The 21,288-nt window shown below is 32.6% G+C and overlaps 2 protein-coding genes across 2 annotated transcripts in view; one reads left to right on the top strand and one right to left on the bottom strand.

Annotated features, from left to right (window-relative positions):
* LOC127835046 (perilipin-4-like) overlaps positions 1 to 21,288 on the bottom strand; it is a 438,066-nt gene that overhangs the window by 311,802 nt on the left and 104,976 nt on the right. The window lies entirely within an intron of this gene.
* The window catches only part of LOC127835053 (uncharacterized), a 443,836-nt gene continuing 440,383 nt past the window's right edge, over positions 17,836 to 21,288 (top strand). The window contains exon 1 of the mRNA XM_052361294.1: positions 17,836 to 17,950. The gene's annotated coding sequence lies outside the window, so the exon portion shown is untranslated. The remainder of the gene's footprint in view (positions 17,951 to 21,288) is intronic.

Genomic DNA, 21,288 nt, shown 5'->3' with positions numbered 1-21,288 from the left:
ACCTGAATAAATCGCAAAGTGTTTTCACACACAGTGGTGTATTCAATGTTTAGTTTCAACGACACTTTGTTTATAAACACCCGCGGCCAATTGTATAAATCTGGATAACTCTTATCCAGCGGATAACTTTTGGTTATCTTCAATTTTATGATAAGATAACCACATGTTATCCGCTGGTTAAGAGTTATCCAGATTTATACAATTGGCTACAGGTGGTTATACCCTATACATTGCAAGCTTGTAATATTGTTTTGATATGAATTTGATATTTGTTTTAGTCTTTAATAAGTGATATGTGTTGTTGTTGTTTCAGTTTTTGTAAAAGCAGCAGTAAATAGAACAAATTGTGGTGGGCTTTAACGACAGATCAGAAGAAGAAACGATAGAATCTTTGCACTTACAGTTTGTTATTTTATTTACTACTCCCTCTATTAAAATAAAATTAATCAAGAACATGTAACATTAACATTTGAATAAACTGTTTCAATATTATATATTACATCAACAAGAAGCCAATGCTTTTGTGCATCGGAAAACGTATACATGTTCAAAGTAATGGTTTGATTTTGTGAGTGATTGCCTTGGGTGGAACTTTGCTCATCACACAGGCAAAATACATCGAGTTAATGTTAAAATCTACACTACATTGCCCGATTTTTAAAATAATGTGAAATGTGTTGAAAAAAAACCATCAAACAAAAACTAACTTACTATGTAGAATTATCTGTTACATTTAATAATTCCCCGTCCTTAGCGCCACCTCGGAAGTAGCATTGGCTCATTTATCAATGCATCGCAAAAGGGAGGAGGCACCCGTGATTAACGGCCGTACACTTTACACCATGAACATCAACATGTTGCTCAAAACCTACTTATTAATAATGTATGTTTACCCTCTTGAGTAAGTATTGATAAAACTTGCTCGATTAAACTAACACTTTGCGTTGAATTCCCAATTCAGCGTTAGCTTGATACGACATCTCATTGAAATACATAGCGTTTGAATACATAGAGATCGAATAAAAATGTGCGAAAACAAGGATAGAAAAATGTAATGTTAATTGGCTCATTTATCAATGCATCGCAAAAGGGGGTGGCGCCCGCGATTAACGGCCGTACACTTTACACCATGAACATCAACATCTTGATCAAAACCTACTGATGAATAATGTATGTTCACCCTCTTGAGTTAGTATTGATAAAACTTGCTCGAGTAAACTAACACTTTGCGTTGAATTCCCAATTCAGCGTTAGCGTGATACGTATCTCATTGAAATACGCAGCATAGAGAACGAATAAAAATGTGCGAAAACAAGGATAGAAAAATGTAATGTTAATTCGAAGGGTAATGATACGGTTGATTCGGTTGTAGAAAGAATGTAAAGGTTATACATAGCAGCATCGAATTTATATGTACATTCTATATAAGGTCATAAGCTTTTCATATCAGGTTAATAAGACATGTTCAGATATAGAGCATTAATTCACGTTATACATCCTCGAAATTTATCTATCTATCTATCTATCTATCTATCTATCTATCTATCTATCTATCTATCTATCTATCTATCTATCTATCTATCTATCTATCTATCTATCTATCTATCTATCTATCTATCTATCTATCTATCTATCTATCTATCTATCTATCTATCTATCTATCTATCTATCTATCTATCTATCTATCTATCTATCTATCTATCTATCTATCTATCTATCTATCTATCTATCTATCTATCTATCTATCTATCTATCTATCTATCTATCTATCTATCTATCTATCTATCTATCTATCTATCTATCTATCTATCTATCTATCTATCTATCTATCTATATATCCATCCATCCATCCATCCGTCCGTCCGTCCGTCCGTCCGTCCGTCCGTCCGTCCGTCCGTCCGTCCGTCTGTCTGTCTGTCTGTCTGTCTGTCTGTCTGTCTATCTATCTATCTATCCAGCTATCCGTCCATCCATCCTTTCATCCATTCATCCATCCATCCATTCATTCATTCATCCATGCGAAACGAACACAAGTAGAATATGTACATGCACACAATAAACGTTCCCACGTATTCAACGTATTCAGTAAAAACAAGTCAACATTGTAATTATGTTAAGGTTTTAATCTAGAAGTCTCGTTTCTATAATTTATGTTTAGGCGATCTTTAGAGGACGTAGGGCGTTTAGTCATGGGGGCGTTACTTCCATGTTCATCTCTGTCATTAACTATCAAGTGATTACTAATTTCGTTTTTTACACAACGCCTTACTTAAGTATCAATGCGTTTTGATACGGTGTTTATCTGCAACACAGGGAGCTTCAAGTTTTTCTTTGTCGGAGGCGTACATTTAAAATGAAATGAGAACATAAGAATACATAAAGAACTTAATACGCAATTTCAACCAACTGTGAGAAACATTATAAACAGTATAATATTAACATCTCAAATACGTTCGTTCTCGTCACGTCTTCAAATATTGCATACAAGCTAAAGGCTTATTTTTTATACCGTGTAACTCTACACCTGGTTGCGAAATAAATATTGAGGGCAGAGTTCCAAATACAAAGAAAGATAAAGCCTTTGGGAGCAAAGTATATATTGTAATTGACTGTCCAAGAAATTACATATCCAATAGAATATAATTTATGTTTTTCATTATGATAATATTAATATTCTTATAATATTATTGTATATATACCATTCTACAATTTCACATAAATGGATTTTAATTTACATTCTTAAACAAAAGTATAACAGTTATAATAATAATAATTCGTATTAACCACGATGTACGTCCATTATGTTTTGAGCTGAACATAAGTTGCACAATGTTAATTAGTATAACTACATATTGCTTTTACAAAATCAAATAACCGTACTGAGCTTGTGTCGTGTTACATACCTGATTTCGTTTCTTCAGACAAGGTGTGTACCTTTGCCTTTTAGGAATAAGCAAGGTTTGTAGAAAACATACTGTATTTTGTCCGATACAAACTGCTTAAATTAAACACTTTCACGTCATTCAAATAATTTCATGTTCACAACCCAACGCCTAATCAAGAAGAAATACTCGCAAAACATGATTTGAACTAAAAGCTTAAAACCAATATTCCGTCGGCAACTATACCGATGCGTAATCGGATAGTTAAGACATTACTGTTATTATAATATGGTGATTTTGACACTCATTTGCTTGGTCACGTGATATAAATACCTTCTTTGATTGGTCGCTTAATAAGGCGTTGAATTCGGACCATATTTGGAGATATGGTTTATATGTTTATGTTTATAAATAGATTTCTATGAAGAATATTGTGGATCAAAGCGTTACACTAATTAGAAGTAAGAGATTTTAATCAATGGCAAACATGTTTAAACGGATATAGAAAATACACGTTAAGAACGGCTTCGATTCAAGTTTAACGTTAAACTAGTGTAAACAGCGACGATCAAATTACAATGCGGTTTCTAGTTCCACTTTCTAATAAGCAAACTTTTGTTGTTTATAGAAGAAAATTATTTGTGTATCAAGGTCACGATTTCATATACAGTATTATGTTTCAAAGAAAGATAATTGAAAAAGTATGTGATGCAATTGTAGATAAACAGGCAAACACATTTGTAGAAATAAGAAAATATGTGTCTACAATCACACGAAGACAAGTTAATGAGCTCTATATTGTTCCACTGAACCATCAAAACGCGAGAAAAGTTAAACCTGTGCTTATCGTCAATCCAAGGGACTTCGCATCACTTCAATATCATCTCCTGTTACAATCATTATCGCTTAACAAACGACCATTCATATGGACCACGTAAAGAATATCGTAATCAAGAAACAAGAATATAATGTGTATATATACGTACAAAACAAAAGACTCATAATCTCGTGCAATCACAATAGTACACAAACATTTATTATCTCTGAATACAAACTTAAAGCAAAAAAATAAAAACTTCAGCCATAATTCAAATCGCCCTAACGTTCGTGATTTTAATTTGCTAATTCGGTATTATTCCAATGATTTATGAATAAGGAAACATACCAGCATTTACTCCTGTAATACTAGATTACAATAGCTACCCGGTCGTCTACCACTATGGAATGCAGCGCGCCCGGTCGAATGTCGAGTAATATTGAAGTCATGTAATAGGAGAACCACTTTTGAGGCGAAGCTATTCAACAAGACCGCCGCTTTTGTAACATGAAAACCATTAATTATTCTCAAGGTGTGTTTACCAATATGCGGAACATAAAGAAACTGATTGACACGATTACGTGGAAAAAGGCGTTCAAAAATAAATCGGAAAATACGCACAACCATGATTAACCAATTCAAAACATTGCATTAAGAAACCTACTTTAAAGCGGTATGTGTTCTTAAACCAATGCTAATGCCATGGACATCATGAACATACAGTTAAATGAACATTACTCATATTTATATAATACGCAGTGTAGACGACAATCATAGCATACGTCTGGCCCAACCACTAAACATTAACATCACTGAATACATGCAAAATATAACAATGCTGCATGTTGTAACTATTTCTAATGACATTGATACAATAGAAGGTATATTGATAATACGAATGCTGGTATAAATAATATTAAGTTACTCATCTACTATTATATTTCATTATATCAAGACTCCATATATCTACAATACGGTATAATTTAAATACGCTTACTTAACGCCGTCGCTTTAAATTAACGCAATCAACACTCTTTGTTGTTAACACATTTCATAATTCGTTTCAAATACACCAATACATCATAGTTTTTAACCATTTTAGAAATCTTAGATAATAGTTTGAATTGGTTCACAATGTAATATATATTTGTGGTATTTGGATTATGCACGCAAGCAAATTATCAATAGAGTGGTAGTCCCTTGGGTATGTTTCAGATGACAGATATTTGTATAGAGAGGTTAGTCTGTCGAGTAGAATGAATTCTGTTTTGATAATTGATGCGCTAATTAAAATGCATATATGTGCATACATGTAACAGGAAATTATATGATTAGATGTCGGTCACTTAACATGTTACCAGTCAACATAAGCTTAAATCCGGCATTACGAAATAGAACTTAAACTTTAATCGAACCTATTGCAGCACGTTTACAGAAATAACACAGATGAAATGCCCAATCACAAAGCGTGGTTACTTTGTGATATTAAATATCTGCATCACCGTCAACTATTGTGATGCCCTATGTCGTTTTTCCGTATAAATTTGGGCGAACATTAATACGTGCTGGCTTAAAATTATAACATAATAAATTTTAGCGGACGAAGAAACTGGAGAAGATGCTAGACAGATGCGCAAAGACGTATCTACATACTGTTATATATAGTGAGTGATCGTTTTTTATTAAACATATATAATAAAAGTATACAAAATGCATCTATGAAAGATTTATACACTGATGCCGTGCGGACAACAGAAGCTGACTATTTCATATATGTTTCCTGAATGCGCGTTCAATATTTCGAGTTAACAATAGAGTACCGCAGAAGATGTCATAACGGTTTAGAGTAGCGAATCCAAAACGAACTAATGTTACGGGCGCGGATGATGTACGCAATAAATTATTGTAGGCAATTCATTTTAAGCGTACTTTAGTCCCAAGCTTAAGTATAAATGGAAGAAGGAGGCCCCCAACTAATAGTGGCTGTTGTTTGTTTCGCAGCATTATTTTTGCAGACAGTTAACGTTAAATTAACTTATCATAAAGTTCGTGATACCATTTAAAATTGCCAAGTATATGGCATTTGTTAACACTATGAAGTGGTGATAGTACTTGTTAATAGTCATTATTGACACTGCTATTAAACAGATAACCACCGACAAAGATAGAGCATAACGCGATTTGGTTTATAAAGTATGTATTCATAGTAACAACCACGTGATGGTTCAAGTTTTTGTCCCGAGAGCTTTATGTTTAACGACCTTTATAGATAAACACTTAATGTCGCCACATGTTAGACACGAAAGCTTTTAAAACGAGTTTCTTATTTGCAAACCAAAAGTCCTGACCGCAGGGTAACATGGTAACATGTAAATTGTATCTTGCTAGAAGACCTTGTTGAAAATAAGAAATGTATTATATAAATTGCATATTATGTAATTTCATCTGATGTATTTCTTAACAAGTCTATCTTCTTTAAATAAAGATTATATTATTATTATTATTATTATTATTATTATTATTATTATGCTTTGCATTTGATAAACAGCCCCGATGGTTGGTGCATTATGTATATACTTTTAATAGAAAAGTTTGAATACAATCTTTCGGTATCATGTAACATAAGTATATATGTAAGTAATGAGAAAATGACCCTTCTTTTGCACAATAATTTGTTTAAGATATGTGCACATAATTTTGCTTAAACAAGGTTGTAGGAGGAATAACTGACGGAAGAACTAACACTCACATGGACAAAATTGACCTAATGACATAGTTTATAAAGACACTTTAAGCAGATTCCAACTCGGTCTAGATATTGTGTTGATAAAAATTCGAAATAACTTTTAACAAGATCGAGCAACAAGTGAGGCGTCTGTGGTGGGAACGATTATATTTATAAGATAGGAACTGTTGAACTAACTTTTTGAACTCAAGTGACTCAGATTAAAAACTCAGCCTACATAGCATCTAGCTATATATTTTGAGGAAAAGTGAAAAGTTGACCTCCAGTGCGATACAGATCTAACGTGATGAAGAACTATTCAAGTCGTATAACGCAGGACATAAGACAAAACTATTTGGAAGCATATGTCCCGGATTTTATATCCCTGTTATAAATGCATAGGACATATTTTGTATACGGGATACTACAATGCATACGTAATACTTATTTATGTGAATTTCTTTTAAGATCATAAACAGTATACATTGTCCCTTTCCTTGCGGTCAAGTAAAGGTATAAACCTTATATCAAAATCTGACCCGATTTGGCAATAAGTACTCGGTCAGCATGTGACCTGGGGCCGTATTCCAGTAGCTTCTTAAGTTAAAAAATAAGTTGAAACATTGCGCAATATTTTTTTCTTATCTCTGCCATTTTTTGTTTTAACATAAGATTTCAATTAAGTTAAATTCTGATAGCTTCATAAACTTAGAAAATTTCTTTACTCTGTGTATTTTTTCTCACATATTTAAAATTAAGTTAACTTCCTTTAACTCTTAAAGCAATTTCTTAAAGAGAAATACTAAGCGTCTCATGTTTTGTTTTTGACATTTCAAATTTAACTTAAGAAATTTATTTAAGACATTTCTTAACTTAAGTGAAAACTTAAGAAGCTACTGGAATACGACCCCTGGTTAAGTCCATAAAACACAAGACATTTATATGGAATAAGATTTGGTGAGCACCACAGGCTTCAAACTATATTGACTGCAGGGATTTCTCAAACCAGGACACAAATGAACACTGGTCAGAAACTTTTGGGAATTAGAGTAAGTGTTTCTGGGGTATTTTGTTATCATGGATAAATGTATTTATTATCTGTTGAGTTGCAAGTATAACACCCAATAAGAAGTTGAATTAGTTTGTTAAATATTAATTATGTTTATTAACGGTTTTCCAAAATTGTATTATCAATCATAATACATATAAACTTATAAATACTTCTTATCAGAATTACAGCACCATTGTTATCATCAAGTGTATTAATGACCACGATTAATTATACGCCTTACGGAGAATACGATTTTTTGAAATGCATCGATATTTGCTATACAAACTTCATAACTCATATACTCCTGTGGCGTGACCAGTTTTAACAAATGGGTATCGATTGAACCAAAATAGCAAAGGGAAATAATAAGACTTAACACGCCAAGTAACACATTTCTTGCCTTTTGAGTGGAGAAGATTGTGAGAGTGTTCGCAATATACTATACATACAAAAGTAACCCTAGTGCGAAACCAATATTGATCCCATGTGCATGATTTGAACAAATTTGGCAACGGACTACCATAACACGTAAATCACTAAATATCAAACACATAACATGTACCTTTGCGGTTTAAAATAAAAATAGCTATGTACTTTACGAGTAAAGTCTTAATCATTATTGTGTCTCCGAGCGTGGTAAGTTTTTATCCAAAGGGCGTGATTTGCACAAACTTGGTACATGACCACCTTTACTGTGCCATTAGCTATAAGTGCACATATAGTATACATTTTTGGGTCTGATAACTCAATTAGCTGATCATCCTGCGATCGAATTACCGTTATTATTCTAAGTTCAGGAACATATATGTTATGTTTGTTAGTCAATTATTATTTGAAATAAAACCAATCAATAAATGTACAAAACGTGTATTGTGCTGTACTCTCCTTTCTTTGCTTTAAATGAAATACAATTTCACTAATGTGCAATCTCTAACTTGCAATGGTATATAAAACGTTATAAAAACAACACAACCATACTGCTTCCATAATAGGATATCACTTCAAATGCTGTTGGGTGAAACCATTTTTTATTAACGGTGTATATAGTTACTACCCCATAAACGTGAGTGTTATGGTCCATGTCCCTCGGGGCATTCTATGCCATGGTTTATTGCCTTGATCCGTTTGTAAAACACCAAGGGTCCCAAATAACCGAAAACAGGGGAGAAATCAACTAAACTAGCGCTCTAAAATATACTGTCCGAAAAATGTGAGTCTTTAATTTGGACGAAAAAACGTATGTCCGAGTATATAGAGTCACGAACAATAATTTTGGCTATGAGCTATTGTCATCACCTTGGCGTCGGCGTTCGATTAAGTTTTGCGTTTAGGTCCACTTTTCTCAGAAAGTATCAATGCTATTGCATTCAAACTTGGTACACTTACTTACTTTCATGAGGGGACTGGGTAGGCAAAGTTATATAACTCTGACGTGCATTTTGACAAAATTATGTGCCCTTTTTATACTTAGAAAATTGAAAATTTGGTTAAGTTTTGTGTTAAGGTCCACTTTATTCCTAAAGTATCCAAGCTATTGCTTTCATACTTGCAACACTTACTAACTATCATAAGGGGACTGTGCAGGCAAAGGTATGTAACTCTGACTGGCATTTGGACGGAATTATGGGCCCTTTATACTTAGAAAATTAAAAATTTGGTTAAGTTTTGTCTTTTGGTCCACTTTACCCCTAAAGTATCATAGATATTGCTTTCATACTTAATATACACGCAAACTATCATAAGGGGACATTAAAGGACAAGTTGCATAACTCTGGTTGTCATTTTTACGGAATTATGACCCTTTTTTTACTTAGTAACTTTGACTATATGGTTAATTTTTGTGTTAAGATCCACTTTATTTCTAAAGTATCAAGGCTATTGCTTTGAAACTTCAAATACTTTCATGCTATCATGAGGGTACTGTACCTGGCAAGTTGAATTTTACCTTGACATTTGAATGAACTTTACTCGCAAGGTAAAAGTATTAAATTTAGTTAAATTGCCATTGTTTTTTTATGTATCATTAGATTTGATGGATACATTGACAGAACAACTCTTAACTGACATACCACAACAGACTCCACCCAAACCATCCTCCACGCCCCCCACCCGAATTCACCCCCCCCCCCATTTTTTAATGATCATCTAATAAATAACTACCACACCCTCACACCATACCCTGCCCCAACCCCCCCCCCCCCACAAATTTCTTTGTTAAACATGTTTTTGTTTGCATTTTTTTCATTTTTAGAAGATAAAGTAATAAATGACCACACCCCCACACTATACACCCTATCCACTCCACCCCTCCCTCCTTTGTGATTGAAATGGAGATAGGCACTTTCACCTTTAAAAAGAAAAATAGATGAGCGGTCTGCACCCGCAAGGCGCTGGTCTTGTTTTAAATTAGAATCGTGTTATTAAAGCAAGTCAACGGGTTCCGTTGTCGATCGAATGACATGACAATGACACAAATATCTATGAAACGAAGTTATAAAGAAATATTAAACGTTGATAATAAAGATAGTATTGGTGAAACCCCATCCAACCATTCTGAACTATCCTTTTAGATTATTTTACAATGTAAGTGTAGATAAGTATAATATTTTAATATCAAAGCATGTTGTTATTTGCTCGCGGCATTTTCACATTTATGTATTTACTGGGAGGTGCGATGTAATGTTTTGGCTATTGAAAGTGTGTTTGATATGTATACAGATTTCAACTATTATTATTAGACCGAATAATAATTTGAGATTCGTGATGTCCGCTTAACTTGGTCTTAAACGTTTATCAACTCTAAGGATCGGAGCTTGAGGAAATTGTTTGCAAATAGTTTACTAACGATACATGTGTTGTGTTTTACCCCATTTAAACATTGATTTCATTGATACGAATGACATTCATAGGGTCCATTTAATCGTGCTTATACGTACAGAGATGTGATGTATATGTGTAGCATTTCTGGGTCATAGCCATAGCATTTGTGATGTGTATGATTGGTTTACTCTCTTGTCAGGAATCTGTTGGGTCAAAGTGAATCATGGACAATCATTTGCCTTGTTAAACAAAATCTATAAGCTTGCGTCAAAATGAAGAAACATGCGTCTATATATTGGTATATAGTATTACAATTTGTGTAATATGATCCAGTGTCAAATGTTAATATAAATACACTATCGACTCAATAATAGTAAAACAATCTTTGCTTTATTGTAATTTCATTATAGATAAATACATATATACATTTAAGATTTTTTTCAAAGTGAACGACAAGGTATATTCCAGAAATTATACATACATCGACTATCTTACTTTCATAAATTGAACAGCGTAAAGCTTACCTATAGTTTCACCGCTAATAAACTTTCTAAATTAATTAAAATAGCTACCATAACTTGTAATAATACAACGAATAAATAATTGTCCAATTCTTAAGTTACTGAATCAATTTACCTGATTTCCAAGATATTAAGTAAGCATTTAAATCAATATGTAACGTATAATTAACGTTATTTGTTTTGTATTATCCAATCCAAAGAACAACAATACACCATTTCATTGAATATAATGTAATAGTCTCATAACCCAATGATTTGTATTTATATGCTTTGTAGTTGTATACGCGATGATTAATATTTATTGAAAACGATAGAAGTTTTAAAGTGACGTTTTCTAATTTCAACGACCTAAACACAGTTCTTGTTGGCACAAATTACCGATTGTGGTACATTATCGAATTTCGTGTTTTCGTTTGTAATTAATTTATTTCGTTATCGAAATAATCATTCACGAAATATCACGGACGTGCAAAATATGCATAACAGAAAACTCTTATGATTCGTAGAACTATAAACCATTTCTGAAACTGAGTACTCGTCATAACTGATTAAGGTACAACTTAATGAATGTGAATATTGGTGCGTTTGATGTTTTAATACGTTTAGCAAATAGAATACACATGCCTTTCACAGTATTTTCTTTACAGAGCTCAACCTTATGTTGTTAAAACACCTGTCCAGTCGGACTAATGCCACAAAATGTCACCTGTTCTGACAAATACAATAACTTTTCTCATCGTTCAATGTGACTACATAAACTATATTGACGTTGTTGAATAAAATGTAACATGATTCTGCTACAGTGTTGTGCATCATCTATGTGGTTAGACTACTGCGTTTACAGCGCAGTAAAGCACCTGCTTCATTATTATAATTTTGTTCGTATATGCCGGCAACAATACCGAATGTTTTCTATGTTATTAATAACATAGAAAAAACACAAATGTTTCACGTATCCCGTCGGACAAGAAGATTTAATTTTTACTTGGGTTTACTTGTTTTTGGTTGTTTAAGTCAAACCTGGTTTATGTCGCATGATTTTTTAAATAAATAATGCATCCATATTTGTGTAACAGTTAAACAACTTAACACTTATCAAATAATGACTTACATATAAGTGCTTATATTTATTTATTTCGATCAATATACAGTATACAGGTACACTGATTTCACTTCATGATAAAGCCCTTCATAAGATTGTAGCATTAAACATACTACATACTTCATACCGTTACTGAGGTTGAACTACAAATAAATACTAATGATGGTATGTGTATATGTTTATACAACTGTAATTTATCAGACTATTCATCACAGCAGAGGTTGAATAGTGTTTGTTTTATATTGAGAATTAAACACATACACATAGCATGAAACACCGTGTTTGAGTGATACTATGTCACTTATAGAAATGTAATTATCAGCGTTTGTTATAATAATGTAGTGTTTTCATAGTAGAGTTGTTTCGTAAAACGCCAATACGTAATATGCTTCAAAATTGCACTGCAATCAACGGAACAGTGTTTACACTGAGATTAGGACTTGCACTGTTTGATGTTCAAATTGATTAAAGCATCTTTTACAAAATAATGATATTTCCAAATTTGTTTCACGTATTTCAAGCTTACAATACAATGAAGTAGAGAGAAGCGATATAACTTTGATATACAAATGCATAATTAAAATACATTTACTTTAAGCGAACACCAACTGAAATACTACAAATTGTCAAAATATAAAGCATTTCGTATGCTAAACCATAATCTAATAACACTACATGTAGTTATATTGATTTCGTTCAAAATCCCGAAATCAGGCCGTTGGCTTTTGGTCACTTAGAACACAACTTATATTGTACTAAGCCTATTCTAGAATTCCTGTTCAACCTTGAGAATACTTGTCAAAGTAAGCCAAATAATTATTAACTATAACAAAGCAAAGAGAATACGCCATAGGTTTATTGCCGAATAGTTATTCTTTGTAAAAAGGCTGGATAAAGAATGCAAGTCCTAACTTAAAGCGGCCTTTTCACAGACTTTGGCATGTTATGAAGTATGCCATTAAATGCTCTATATTGATAAATGTAAACAATGGATCTAAAAACCTCAAGTACAAAAACAACAAGAATACATAAAAAAGAAAAAATTAACCCTCAACTTGACTCGAACCACTGACCCCTGGAGTAAAAGTCTATCGCTTAGACCAATCGGCCAACCGTGATCATACAATGAGTTAATATTTTATACTTTGTATAATCAATCCTCGTCGTTTCACAAAATATAACGATAAAACAACAGAACTCTCCAAATGTTTCAATCGTTTTGCGTTGCAACGCTTTATACTTTTCAGGTTTATAAATCATCAAAAGATGCACATAATTGATATTTTATTGCATGGTATATGTGCAGTATTACTGTTTCTTCAAACAATATCAATTTTCAATTTACCAAAACTTGAAATGTCCCCTTAAATATGTTATTCTATATTTAATAATATTATATAAAGGAGAAACTACCTACTTACCCTTGTTTAAGTTCGTTTAACGTATTCAACATGTAATCAATGTCAGAAGTACACGGTGTTCAATATGACATATAATATCGCACGATTGGCCAATAAGTTACTTAATCATTTTGCTCTGATTGCTTTTATAAGCCATGTAAATTAACGAACCGCCATCATCATGGTTGATGCATAGACTAACAGGGCGAGTCGCACATCCGCAATGACGCATAGCATGTGACACCTCACGTGATGTTTTAAACGATAGTTGATTTGTCGACATTTTTCTTTGATGCGCATGGGCATATGTATGCTTTTTAACCGAATGTTTTTTATTTTAACAAAATGTTATATGACATATTTATATAGATATTTCTATTTTAAAAAATACGCTTACAGTAAGCCCACTCAAGCATAATCAAAATCAATAGGAATAAGCTATTTATAAGTTTTTATTTTTGAATGACACACATATATATATCAACATAAAAAACTACTCAAGTTGTATTAATGTATTTGTTGTTCATTTGAATTTCTTCACAAAAATTAATTACCATTTGACTGTGTCAATACAATACTAATGAAATATTGGTTCTCAAAGTTCAGGTACAAAATGGTCAGTTTCATTAGACATAAAGCAGAAGCCTAAAATAACTTAAATTTCCCTGGTGTTTATAAAACTGAGTTGTATTTGTTTTATAAATGAGTAGCAAATAAAGCTACACATGTCCTATAATTGAAGCTGTTTGAAGTAGAATTTTATAATTTGTCCTACCACGCTAATTTTGGTAAGTAAAAGATAGCTGTGGTGAAATGTAACTTAAGTTACCGCCGTGATTTTATGGTTTTAAACATAAACTGGTGTAAACGTGTATAACTTGTGCATGGTTTAGCGTAGCAAATCATGTATGTTTTGATAGTTTATTGAATTTAAGTCGGTGCGCACTCGATAAAAAAAACAAATTCAAATTATGACTTCTTTCTGTTTCTTACGTAAATATATACTTTTATTTTCATATAACCAAATCAATCATTGAAAACAACGACTATCTCAATTATAAATCGGTCATGATAATCAACGAATGTAACACACTATTCATGAGGGCTAGGTTAAACTAAAATAACTAACACATACTTGTATACACCATACACATCGAAAAGCAGCGCTTAACTTTAAATATACATACCGTTTGATATACGCAAGATATTTATAAAAATAAACAAACTATGACTAACCATCGGCCTAAAAAATAAATTAGCTAAAAGCACTGAAAATATGTTAGCGTTAGCGTTTCCTTTTGATTTTTTAATAAAAAGGAACAACTGATTTAAGTGCCTCGCATTAATCCTGTCATTCATTCTTAATTGACACTGGGTTTAGGAAAAGGATATGATTTTGAATACCCAGCAGGGGTGGCGAAATCTCAAAAAAAATACTTGTCCACGGACAAAAATTTAGGAAATTTAACTTGTCCGTTGCTGAACTACACTTGTCCGTTAAACTTAATGTTTATATAAATTATAAACGCATTTATTGTTATACCTACACATGTACAATTCTAATCAGATAAAAAAAGTGGCCAGTTTCTTAGAAAACTGATGATGGCAACGGTGTAATCCTCGTGGAAATTGTGCATTTCATGCGTAATATTGTCAAAACATTTTTTATCACGTTAAGCGTTTTAACAAAGACTCGTTGAATTAATTACACACAACTGTAAACGTTTTGTTTTATTCTCAAATGAGCATAAGTAAATGTGTGAACCGACAAACACTTCTGAATTTTAATGACAGCCATTTCCATATGCAACGTAACTATCCGGCTCTGCTGGAATTTGTATAAAATAACATGAGAAAAAAATGATGCTAGAATTTAGCCAACATTTGGTATGGGAAGGTATAAAACCCGGAAAAGGTAAAAATGGTTATAAATGCATTATTATTCGTCCGATATGAATTATAAAAAAAACCGTTAGAAAAAAGAGCCTCCAAAGCTTCTAACGATGTAAACATATTGTATGGCAGGGTCGGGGTCGGTCTGTAAATCGCGGTCAAAGTCGGTCTACTTTTAGGTTTTTTTTTCGCCCACAAAAAATGCCTAATGGAAAACCCGGAAAAGGTAAAAGTCGTTTAGAGGAAACAGTTTTATTAATTCGATATTAATTATAATGGTACCTTTGTAAAGAGGATCCTGATAAGTGCCTACGAATGATTTTGATTTATAGATTATATTGAGGGTAAATAGTACATATGATAGCTTTTGTTGTCGTGAGAGCAATAAGGAAAATACAGCGGGTGGTTTGACTATTTTCACTCATGATCTTATTTCTGGAGTGAACTTATTATTTTATTAAAAGCATGCAACGTTGTTTTTGTTTCATTCAGAAAGTTACAGTTATTTTGCTCTGGTGAACATACAACCATTAAGTAGATGAATAGTTAAATCAAATTAAGCGTATTCTCTTTTATTGTAGTTTGATTAAAATTGTCATGCAATTAGGTTAATTAGTGGTTTGCTTTTGAATGTTGTTTTTTTGGCAAAGTGTAATGTTTCGGCGCCCTTAAACCGGGTCTAAACCTCAGGCTATGCGTTGCTTTGCATTGGCCATGTTAATGCGGTGACCCCAGTGTGCGTCGTGTTTTTTGTCTTGTGTCTAATTAAATTGCAATTGGCCACATGCCTAAAATGACAGGCCTTGTTTTGACGATACAATAAATTCCTGCAGATGCAACTTGATATTAATGTTATTTATAATTGATATTGGACTCGAATCGGTTAGTTCATCCATAATACACAATTATTAAACAGCGTAATTCGCTAAACGTAATATGAAGCGATGTATCTTATTAGAATTTTCAAAACCATATTGTGTGTGTTTCCAAAATAATCGTACATTATGATAGTATGACGATATTTTGTACAATCCTGACAGACGCGTTAACTAATTATATTTGCGTAAATTACTTGTATTGCCCTCTTTTCGTTATTATTGATGAAAACACGGAGCTTCATATCACGTTCGGTTATCTCTAGCGCCATCTCTGTTTGGAGTTATTTATTTATTGAGTCAACTAAACTTCAAAGATGGTACTTGTAACCGATAGTAAAAATGAAGACAAGTAAGTTTATATGTCTTCGACGATATCACAAGTCCCTTAAATGTAACATGTGGAAAACAGCAATTAAGATTAAAGAAACCTCAGCTAATGTATTTTACGTCATGCACAACACGTGTAAAACATTGCCCAATTACCGTGGTCTTTTTGCCGATGTCGTTTGAACCGATAACGAACACAACAACCAGTAGTGCGTTCAGTTACAGCGAACGTTTGCTATAGTTCGCAAACGGTCGCGAACGTTCGCTACTGAACGCTCGGTTCGCCACGAACGTTCGAGAACCGAAGCGAACCCTCTTGGGAGGTAGTTCGCTATAGTTCGCTAGCGAAACCAAGATGGCGGACAAATAAATATGTTTTATTTAATGCTTTCCGGTGGTTTATAGAGAAATATCAGTGAATTAAAACTGATAATTTCACTGTTTCAAACAGTGAAAATTATCAGTGAGAATTATCGATAATTTTCATTGTTTACTGTGAAATGACGTCATTTTTTTGACGAAATGACGTCATTATCCCAGCAAAATTCGTTAGTTAAACTCTTGAACAATGTATATAAACTGTGAAAAATGCATTAAATAAAAAGAAAATTTGTTGGATTCGGTGGATTATCGACTTTAATTCACTCGTGATCATAGAAAACATATATTTTCACTCGTGGCTGCGCCACTCGTGAAAATATTATTTTTCTATGATCACTCGTGAATTAAAATCGATAATCCACCGGATCCAACAAATATCCTCTATGTATTTGTTCAGTGTAACTTCGATATTGTTTCCTTTTTTTGTAGTACAAAAATGAATTGAACAATAAACAAAGTGTAAAGGAGGTTTTGGGGATTCCGATAATGACGTCACGTTTGCGCATCCTCAAATTTTGGCCGTCAACACTGCGGCCATTCTGCTATTGTTTGCGTTTGATGATCCGCATCGTGATAAGATTTCAATCATATTCGCGACCCTTTTTAAGAACAACAAAATACTCAGAAATTGAAATTCTTTCAGATTAAATAGAATCCAATAAATGAACACAAATAAGGACGAAAACAAACAACAAATTGATTGATTTTATGTAATCAACATAAAGAAACTATTTGAACCTATATGTCCGTAAAAACTTACCTTGTTACAGATTAACTTAATCCTCTTGATACATGTACATGTTTTTATTTAATTGTTCACACCAATTTTGTCACTCCTTATTTCAGCATTTTTAACCACCCATTGTTTAATTGCCCCTTTGTTCATCACAAACCGATTATCTCGATATGATCGGATATTGTCCAGACAATTACTAAGAAAACAGGGTGTCATAAACCCAGGGACCTATATTTGTATGACTCAGTATGGGGTCATTAACCACATGTGTCTGGTCATTAAACACAATTTATGATACCTCCGTGTCATCTCTTGGCATATTAAGCCAAAAACTTAACAGTTGCTTTAATAAAACATTTGAACATATTTAAAAAATAGGCGTACAATTGTCCGAAATGGATTAACAGGAACTATTAAGTATATATATTAATCAGTTTAAACATAACACTTAAGTGTTTTATAATGAAAATACATTTAAAATATTGTAGAAATTTACTGCTACACAATTATCGTATTTAACGGGTACCCGCAAATGTAAACTCCGATGTAATAACGTGTAAAGATCGTGCGTTTTTGCAGTGTTCGAAACATCATCGTGAAAACAAGCAATCGCGTTTGATCCTAATACGGATATAAAACACTTGGGTAAAATAAATGTATAGATTTATGGTATAATAAAATGCCAGATTGGTATCGCTCATTATCACTACAAAAGAGTTTTCAATATAGATGTGCATTCAAAGACAGTTCAATTTGCAAAATATGCAGGTGTTTTTTTCCATTTGAATGCTATAATTTATTAATATTTTCATTTAATGTAAACGAAACGAAAATTAATTCAATGTAAAAGAAAATTACAACTACATTTGAAGATTGTAATGTATTGCGCTATTTTAGGGCTTTGTTTTATAACTGATTCAATGCACCTCTTACACTAAATTTCGATCGCTAATGAAAAATAACACTATCGCATCCACACCACTTATAATTATAATCAAATTATTATAGGTTTTATTATTTTTGAAATATCTGTTAGTTAAGTACTTTTTGTGTTATTAGCGATTTCCGCCATCAAAATCGCAATCAATATTCTGGGAGCCTCCATCTTGAAACGTTCGCGCCAAACTTATCGTTCAATAAGACCGAATCGGAAACGAACCATCATTGGCGAACGTTCGCTGTAACTGAACGCACTACTGTAATGATGGTTGAATGCACAATGAACAGGATTTGATGTGAATAAAAGATAATATATCTCTTTTCCGTATATACAAGCGAAATTGAGAAAAAATAAGTTTCAGTCTCGTGAAAATGTGACATTTTATGTCGTGGGGACAAAGCAGGATGAAGATCCTTATCGCGAATGCATACCACCGCTTTAGTTCTACATGAAATTGGTGGGGTTATCACAGGGGAGGGGCGGAGGCGGGCACAAATCTTGACCAAAGCGTGACCAAACGATCGTTATTTGTGCATTCATAACGTTGAATATAAGTGACACGAGTATGGTGCTTTATGAAAATTTCGGTTTTGGGGACTCAAAAAATGTATTTGAAAATCTTAACAAGTATTATCAAAGTACGGAATCCGGATAGTGCCATTAATAATCTTGTCCTTCTTTCATTACGGGCGATAGAACAATTAATATCAAGAAACATGATGGTTATAATGACCTTTCTATGGTGTTTTTTTTTTTTTCAATAACAAATATGTGTCACTATGAGTTGTGTATTGGCTGCAGCAATCTACCGTGTATCTTATTTCTGGAGAAGGTCCTATCAGCAGCTAGGCCAGTGTTGACCAATTCACAATGAATTAATTAATAAGGATCTTGTGTATTCATTTTTGATACAGTGTATGCATGGCTCAAATCTCATTATTGCTGGTATGACACACCGTACTTTGTACGACTAAACAATGCAAATGGAAATAAATCCAGAAACAGAAATTTAAGTGAAATGGCGAGTTGATACGGATTAAACTGTATATAGTTCAATATAAGTATTTACAAATATACACAATCGATCTTTAAAAAAATAACTTTTTTTTTAATTCCGTAGTATTGTTCTGATATTCTAGATGTGTTTAGAAGATCATCATATTTGCCAAACATTTACAGGGATATTTTTATGATATAATAGAATTACATTATCACTTAAAAGCGGGTTTTTAATTTGCCTCGATCAAAATTACATTCTCAACCTTATTCAACATATGAATTATTGTATTCTTTATTAATAAGGAAACATACATGCATTCCTAAATGAAAACTTTATGTTTAATATACATTCTGTTTTTGACGGTAATAGCCGTTTTACTGAGACAGTGAATTGTTAGAATGAATTAGCTTTACACATAAGTATACAGCCTCTGTATGGGGGAATTAGGTAGAGTCCGACAGATTCCTGTACAATTGAGGTTAATAGAGGCAAATATTACAAGGGCCAGAACTACCTAAATAATAGGCAATATATAACTTCCGGCATTAACGTACAACTGCATGTCGCCCTGAAGAATGTCCCTGATTATAAATGAAAATCAATTGAAATTATAAGAGGAGATGCGTTCACAAGAAATTATTCTTATACTAAGTATATTGAAAAAATAATCCAAGGGTCATTATTTCAGTTTAACGGTAAGCGATATTTAAATTTTCGAATAAAAGACGGGAGAGCTTATGTCCGCCCCTATGAAATTGACGGGAGGGTTTTTATCCGGATGCCTTATATCCCTATTATATGCATGTAAAGTGATGATGTGGAAAGAAAAGCGTGTGGCACGAAAATCGACTTGAAATACTCCAAACTAAATTTTAGGGTCGGCAAGAAAAAAAACGTAAGGTCGGGTTACCGGAAACAATTTTTTCGCTTTAAAACTGTACCTTTAAAACAGAAAATGTCATAATTTGGTAGGGAAATCAAACAACTTATACCAACTTACAGCGCACATCTGATATTGAAAACATACTTTTGCATATTTAGGAACGTCATAAATTTTCCTTCACAACGATATTATTCAAATTATAGAAAATATTGCTTTTATAATTACTTTTATCTTTTCTGAATTTTACGCAAAACATAATTAGGCATTAGAAATCATAAAACTTTACCAACTGTGGACGCTAATAAGAGTGCTAATTTGATATTGTAAAACATTATTGTTGCATGTTTTACAAACCTTAGAGGGCCTCTACTAGAATACCATTATAATTAATATTGAAAAAATAATATAGCTTTTATAATCACTTAAACATAGGTTTTCCTTAAATGTCGGTATCTCTGTTTTTTTGTATTATATATTGTGAAATGCGCATTTTTCAGCCTATTCGTTTGATATAATTATCATGACGCTATGTTAAAAAATTAAAATTGTATTAAGAAAACATGTACATTACATGCGCAATTTTCTGGATCGACGGACTTTTTGACGTTACGTCATAGCATATTTTGATAATAACATGAATATAATATTGACACATTATTTAAATGTTATAAACCTATACAATTACAACTAGTAATGTAACACTTGATCAATATCAAATTTCGTATTTTGCATGGTTTGTTTTTGAATACACGTTTAATAACAACAAATAAAATGAGGTGTAAATAAAATAAGTTTAACACAAGACAAACACATACCATATCTCCAGGTTAATTTCAAAACTGTGTTGACTGCCATTACTACGAAAGTACAAGTTTTTAAATGAAATAACGAAATAAATCCTGAACTTCTTCCATTTAGCTTTTGTTTTGACA

Source organism: Dreissena polymorpha, chromosome 6, assembly GCF_020536995.1.
Source record: "Dreissena polymorpha isolate Duluth1 chromosome 6, UMN_Dpol_1.0, whole genome shotgun sequence".
Classification (NCBI taxonomy): domain Eukaryota; kingdom Metazoa; phylum Mollusca; class Bivalvia; order Myida; family Dreissenidae; genus Dreissena; species Dreissena polymorpha.
This window is presented reverse-complemented; position numbering and strand designations above follow the sequence as displayed.